This window comes from Amblyomma mixtum, chromosome 10 (genome assembly GCF_055824585.1).
Source record: "Amblyomma mixtum isolate Tamu chromosome 10, ASM5582458v1, whole genome shotgun sequence".
NCBI lineage: Eukaryota > Metazoa > Arthropoda > Arachnida > Ixodida > Ixodidae > Amblyomma > Amblyomma mixtum.
Genome location: NC_143021.1, coordinates 186,234,527 through 186,242,189, shown reverse-complemented (window position 1 = coordinate 186,242,189; position 7,663 = coordinate 186,234,527).

Below are 7,663 nucleotides of genomic sequence, written 5' to 3'. Positions count from 1 at the left end.
TTAAGCATGAACAATTACCAAATGGCGCAGTTTTATGTTCTCGTAAACAAATCTTTGCATTTTTTTATTTTGTATACCATGTGCCAGAAAAAAGCAAACGCATAGCAAGGTTGAATGAAAGTCATCTGCTTTTAACTTTTTTTTGGCCTGAACCCGTTTGAACCCGTTTGAACCGGTTCGAGACAGTCCGAACCGGTTCGAACCGGAACAGAATGGCCCTCTGGAGCCGAACCCGGAACTGAACCCGAAAGGCGTGAACCCGAACCCGAACCGAACCCGAAAAAATGCCGGTTCGACACCCTGCTCCCCAGTCCCCGTGACCTTGACGCTTCCCGGCACTAGGGCAATTGTCGGCCCCAACCCAGCTGCGACTGTTGCAAACATCGTCCGGGAGCGCAGATCCACTTTCCGATAAGAATCGGATCACAATGGACTGCCGAAGCCACCAGTTGTCCTCCGGGGTCGGGGCGGCGACATAAGTCGAGATGGCCGCCACTGTCCTCAGTTAAGCAGGTGGCAGTGCTCGCTCTTTGCGGCGGCGTCTTCTGCGCGCGCCCGCTTCTTGAGCCCGCGTTGTCCAGCCTCGGGGCTATCCCGGACGCCAGCCAGCTGCACCGCCGCCCACAGCTCCCATTCATCCGGACGCACCGGACCCCGCTTCGTTCGGCAGTGTTCTCTTCTCAAAAGAAAAGCGGTCGAACCTCCGAACGAAGCGTCCGAAACTTAATTGGGCCGCAAGTGGTGTTTGTGAAGCCGCGGTGAGCTGTCGGCGTAAGATGAAACGGCGGCTTGACCTTTTTATGCTCTTGGTTCTTTGTGCACTGGCACAAAGCGACCGAGCGGCGAGAAACACGCGTCCTTCCCCAAAAGGGGACAATGGGAGGCTTGGGTGAGCCCGCTTTGCTGCTGGCTGCTGCCCGCAGCCCCCCCCCCCCCCCCCCCCCCCCCCCCGCCGGGGGCTCTCCGGGTTCTGCAGCGGCGACACCAAAGGCGACAGAAAGATGGGCGCTCCTAATGAGACCGCGCGCATCCCCATATCTCCCTGGGGCCCGCTCAACGACGAAGCCCCCCTTCCTTAGCCGCGAGGAAAGGAGGGGGGAGGGGGGAATAAACCCACATGGCGCATGCTAGCCCTCTACAGACATATTCTTCCACGCAGGTAGCCGCTGCTTTCAGTCGTTCTTCTTTCTGGCCGAACGACCCAGCGGTAACCCAAACCGTGACGTCGGCAGCGTATATTGCGTGCTGTGTGCCTTCGATCTTCTCGAGTTGTCTCGCGTGTTCGATCATGGCCACGTTGAAAAGTAGTGGCGAGACGACGGACCCTTGAGGTGTGCCTTTGTTGGGGGTCGACAATTTAGCGCTGCGAAGGTCTCCGAGCCCAACCGTTGAAGTGCGGGTGGAGAGAAAAGCCTTCACGTAGCTGTGAATCTTCTCGCCGCAGTGGAGGTTGTCGAGTCCTTCCATTACAGCCGTGTGGCTGACGTTGTCAAAGGCCCCCTTGATGTCGAAGGCCGTAAACACGTTCTCGCCTACGCTCGGGACATTGGTGAGGACTTCTTCTTTGAGTTGCAAGAGGATGTCCTGGGTGGAGAGGTGGGCTCGGAAGCCGAACATACTGTGGGGGTACAGGTCTTCGTCTTCCATGTAGCTTTGGAGCCTCCGAGTAACGACTCGCTCGTAAAGCTTGCCTAGGCAGGAGGTGAGTGAGATAGGTCGGAGATTTTCGACCTGGAGTTTCTTACCCGGTTTGGGGATCATTACGACCTCTGCATGCTTCCACTCTTCAGGAACCGATCCTGCGGCCCAGTGCCCGTTGAGGAAAGTGGTCAGTTGGTCGACCGCCTCGTCGCAGAGGTTGCGTATGAGTGCGTTCTGGATCTTGTCTGCTCCCGCCGCAGTGTTGCGCGTGCATGCCTTTATTGCAGCGAACACTTCTTCCCTGGTGATCAGCCTGTATAGGTGGGTGTTCGGTTTCCCCAGGTATGGTTTCGCGTACGCCGCAGGCAAGGTCGTGCCGTAGCATTTCTCTTTGGCTTTAGCTAGCAGTTTCTCTTCCGTACCCTCGAAGGTGTGGATGCGTCTGCGGATAGCTTTCCCGCTTTCGGCCCTGGTTTGGGTAGGGTCGAGGAGGGTTTTGAGTATAAGCCACGTTTTGGCCGTGCTGAGGGTACCGTCCAGCGAGCTACTGAACTGCTGCCAGCTCTCCCTGGCCAGTTGGGTCGAGTACTCCTCCGCTGTCTTGGTGACTTCTGCGATCTTGAGCGTGAGCTTCCTGTTAAAGCGCTGTTTCTTCCAGCGCTTGGTCAGTCCTCGACGTGCCTCCCATAGCCTGAGGAGCCGAGGGTCCACCTCTGATGTTTGCTTGGTGCGATCCACTTCCTGAGTGTATCGCTTCTGGATGTCTTTAAGTTGTTCACACCAATCATGTATGGAAGTAATCCCCCTTCCAGGTCTGTGCAAGCCTTGCGGAAAGCCGGCCAGTTAGTGATCTTGGCCGTGCCGAGCTTGCGCTTGATGTTGGTGGCTGCTATCGTGGTCTTCAGGATATAGTGGTCACTGCCTAGGTTCTCCAGCAGATTCTCCCACGTTGCGTGTTTCACTCCCCTAACAAACGTTAAGTCCGGACACGTATCTGGGCAGATCGAAGTGTCAAGGCGCGTGGGTTGAAGTTCGTCTGTTAAGAGGGTACATTGGATCGCTTCCGCCGCGTCCTCGACCTGAATACCTTTCTGATTATTAGTGGGGTATCCCCATTGCTGTACACGTGCGTTGAAGTCGCCTACAATGAGCAACGAGTTGCTTTTCGCAAGTTTGCTGGCCCCTAGAAAGAGTGTATGAAAATTCGCGTCCGGCTGGCGAGGCGGGCTATAGAGGTTTACGAGAAAGACACTCTTTTCCTTACGCTTCTTTTTGGGAATAATTTCCGTCACTAAGTGCTCAATTTTGGTGTTGGGAATGGGGTCATGGGCTATGGCTACCAACTTTTTGCTGACCAGGGTTGCCGTGCGTCCGCTATCGTTGCACGTATATCCCCTGAGTGACGGTGTCGTGTTAGTTTCCTGTAAAGCTATTATATCGGGTGTGGAGTCTTGCCGATGTAAAAACTGCATTAGGAGTCTCTACTTTTCGCGGTACCCCATGCAGTTCCATTGCCAGATTTCGGGTGGAGTTTGTTTAGCCATGGTTTTGGGCATTGTTCTGACTGGAGCCTTCAGTGCCGAAACGGCGCTCGTGTATGAGCCTATCCCGGGCCTCGTCTGTTATTCGTTGCGTATTTTGCCTTTTGACGTGGTTGCTGAAACTTTGGTCCTGCAACGCAACTTTTTGCTGTAGTAATGTGACGTTCTATTCTGACAGGTTGAGTTGGACCTGCATAGCATCTAATCTTGCATGAGTTTGGCGAAACTGTCCTTCGGTGCTAATCATGAAATCCTCCACGCGCTGCATGAAAGCTCTTAATTCTTCGGGGCTCACTTCGAAGGGGGTTGGAGATCGTTGCACCTCGACCGGCGGAGTCGGGGCTGCGGTAGCTGCCCTGTTCTCTGAGCCTGCATCTCTTTAATGAGGTCGTCGATTTTTTTTTCAGAGAGATGCATTCTCTAGAGATTGCCGAGATGGCAGGGTTGCAGAGTTGGGCCGGCTACTAGGCCTCGCCTGGAGCCATGCTAGCGGACGGAGCCGCAGCAGTGAACGCTCTCAAGACCGGAAGCCAAAGACCCTTTATTCTTGCCAGCGTCTCTATTTATAGAGCCGAACCAGCGCCCTCTACATCTCCCCTTCCCGACACATTGACCCCCATCACGCACACGACACAGCTCACTGTCACACAGTCTGCGAGGTTCAGTCACACAGGTTCACAGGTTCAGTCTGCGAGGTGTCCTCACACGTCGGCCGGATCTTGTAGTGCGCCCAGGTGGTGACGAAGAGGGGAGAGCGTCCAGGACTTCTTCTGGCGAAGACTGAAGCATCTCACGATGAGGTGAGGGACCGTGCAACCCTCGAGGTGGTGTAGAAACAGGGCTGCTGTCAAGTGCATTTGTCGGAGACGACAGCGTGCTTGAACCCTGAGGTTCAGTGCTTGCGCCCGAGGACTCCTCTGATGCTGCTTGAGTTTGAGTAGGCAAGGTCGAGTGCCCGTTCTCATTCCACACAAGCTCTGTCGACTGCGGAACAGAAATGTCATTGACAAAAGGCATCAAATGAATCCTGTTGCGGACTAGAACCTTAGTCGGCGTCTCCACCACATAGCAGCGCGGTCGGGCTGCTGGACTAAGTACCACCGCAGGAGTTTTTACGTCTCGGACCCAAACACGATCCCCAGCTTCTAGATCTCTCTGACGACTGGCTGCATGCCTTTTGTCGTAATGCTTCTTCTGAAGCTGGCGAGCCTGCCGATCCCTGGAGTGGAAAGTCGTAGATGACGGCCATTTGAGTCTCAACTGGCACTTAGCCATTGGCAACCTTGTTCTCAATCTTCTACCTAGCAATAGCTGCGCTGGGCTGTAACCAGTGACACCCGGAGTATTACGATAGGCCAACAATCCCAGAAATGGATCTGAAGACTTGGTGAAGATGTCTTTGATGGTGCGAACCATTCGCTCAACTTCACCGTTCGATTGCGGGTAATTAGGGCTTGACGTTCTATGTTCGAAACCATACTGACCCGCAAAGGAGGAAAAGAGCTTTGAAGAGAACTGAGGTCCATTGTCACTTCTTACTAGCTTGGGTATGCCGAATCGAGCAAAGATTCTTTTGATGGCATTTATAACGTCAACAGAAGTTGTATTCTTCAGGTGTATGACATCTGGATATCTCGAGTAATAGTCGACTACCAACAGATAATCATGACTTCTGTGCTTGAACAAATCTATGCCAACCTCCTCCCATGGCATCAAAGGAGTTTTTGTAACCATAAGTGGCTCCTGACGAGGGATTCGTGTTGAAGCACATTGTCGGCACATGAGTACCTTGTCACGGATCTGTTGAGACATGCCAAACCACCAAACAGCTTCTTGCGCCCGTTGACGTGTTCTATTGATACCCTGGTGACCCTCGTGGAGAAGTTCTAATGTCACCTTTTGGAGAGAAGCAGGGATGACAAGTCTATGGTCCTTAAAGAGAATATTATCTATAAGGGAAAAATCACCTCTATACTCCCAATACCTTTTCATATATTGTGGAAGCCTTTCCTTACGCGGCCAACCCTGAGTACAGTATTGAGTTAAAAGGGTACATTCCCCATCCTGCTGTCGATGGCTGCGAACATCATCAGGACTGATTATACGAGTCTCAGTGATTGCTGAAATATGCAGCTGTAAGAATGTTTCGACCATATCCACTTGTTGGGGAGGTGGAGCTACTGGAGTGCGAGACAGCGTGTCTGCAGTAGCAAGCTGCTTGCCAGGCACATAAACAACTCGGAACTGATATCGCATCAGTTTGATACGGAACCTCTGAATCCTAGGTGGCATCATGTCAAGATCTGATTTCCCTAGAAGAGTTACTAGAGGTTGATGATCCGTTTCCACAATAAAGGAGATACCACGAATGAACTGGTCAAACCGGTAAATTGCCCATGTCACTGCTAGAGCCTCTTTTTCGGTCTGGCTGTAGCGTTTTTCTGCCTCTGACAGTGCACGAGACGCAAATGCTACAGGACGTAGCTCACCAGTGGGCTGTTCTTGCAAAAGAACTGTGCCAATGCCAAAAGAGCTGGCATCACATGACAGAGTGGTGTTGTAGCTTGGATGATACTTAGCTACACAGAGTGAAGACGTGAGCATTGACTTGACCTTGTTGAAAGCTAACTCTTGCATAGGACCCCACTACCAGTCGCTATGCTTATTTAGAAGTTCTCTAATCGGTGCTGTAGCCTGTGACAGGTTTGGAAGGAAGCTACCATTGTGATTCACCATACCAAGAAACCGGCGAACACTATGAACATCTGTCGGAGTTGGTAAAGAACGGATAGTTTCAAGCTTGTCAGGACTGGGAGAAATACCATTTTCACTTACAACTACGCCTAGGAATTCTATTTGCCGTTGGCCAAAACAACATTTGTTTTTGTTAAGCTTTATACCTGCTTTGCTTAGACGATCCAGAACTTCAGATAACTTCTGGTCGTGTTCCTCTTTATCTTTCCCAAAAACAAGAATGTCATCAATCATATTAACAACATTAGATTGGCCTTCCAAGATTCTAGCCATTTCCCTTTGAAAGAATTCCGGAGCAGATGTTATTCCAAACGGTAAACGACAGTAGCAGTAACGACCAAAAGGCGTGATGAATGTAGTGAATTCCTGACAATCTTCCGAAAGACGGATTTGATGAAATCCGGCAGTAGCGTCCAGCTTTGAGAGAACTTTGGCATCACCTAGTTGTCCTAACACCCATTCAACCGTAGGTAAAACGTGCCTTTCCCTGAGAACTTCCTTGTTAAGTTTGGTCAGATCCACACAGAGGCGGTATCCACCTGAAACTTTTGGAACTACCACCAAGCCTGCACACCATGCCGTTGGCTTGTCAATACGCCTAATAACTCCCTGTCTTTCAAGCGAGTCAAGTTCATCTTTAACCACGTTATGGAGGGGCAGGGGAATCCTACGTGGGACGCTCAGAGCAAAAGGTACAGCGTTCGGTTTTAGTCGGAAAGTGTACTCCGCACCAAAAGTCCCTATGCCTTCAAAAATATCCTGCGTCGGCAACTGACCAGGAGAATGAGAAGGAGGAGCCTGACTTACTTGCGAACGTGCCAGAGCATCAACGAAATGAACAACTCCAAGAGCTGTGATGGCTGGATAACCCAGAAGTGGCGTCGACTGCGATGGCAGGACGTAGACTCTCTGCTGCGATGTGCGACCTTTCCATTCGAGGGTAGATAAAAATTGACCAGCAACCCTCAACTGCCGGTTGTCTAGACCGGTGAGGCAACCCTCCGGCGCGTCCAGCCGCGACGGAATACCTGGAAAAGTGGCGGGAACCACAGTCACTTCTGCACCAGAGTCCACTTTAAATTCAAGAGGAAGTCCGTTGACCTTCACACACACGAACTTGGCGTTCTCCGTCTTCTCCTTCTTGATAGGATGCACAGAAATGGAGTGCGAGTGTCTTGCGGATGAGCGTTGCTTGGAGACGCAGACGCTCTCAAAATGACCCTTCTTTTTGCAGAATCTGCATGCAGCGTTCCGCGCAGGGCAGATATCACGTGTATGAGCCTCGCGTCCGCAGAAGTTGCAGGGTTTTTCCGAAGCGTTTCGACGAGCGTCTCTCGTTATGGATTTGCGACGCGCGGTGACGTCCACATGCACAGGCAAAGTACCGTTGTGCGCTCGTTCCTGGCTTTCCTTCTGCGCGTCTTCATACATGCGTGCATGTAAAAGCGCCTTCTCGAGAGTCAAATCCGGCGTTCGGCAAAGCTGTTCCTAAAGCTTAGTGTCGAACAGGCCAACAACGAAGCGGTCAGGAACCAGCCTGTCTCCGACGCTGGAATAGCCGTAATTGCATTTCTTTACCATCGAACGCAGGGTGGAATAGAACGCGTCCACGCTCTCGGATGGTTGTTGTACACGCTTATGGAAGCGAAACCTTTCATGAACTTCGTTCACTGGATGAATGAAGTGAGCCGTGAAGAGTTGTTTAACTTCAGCATACGACGCGCTTT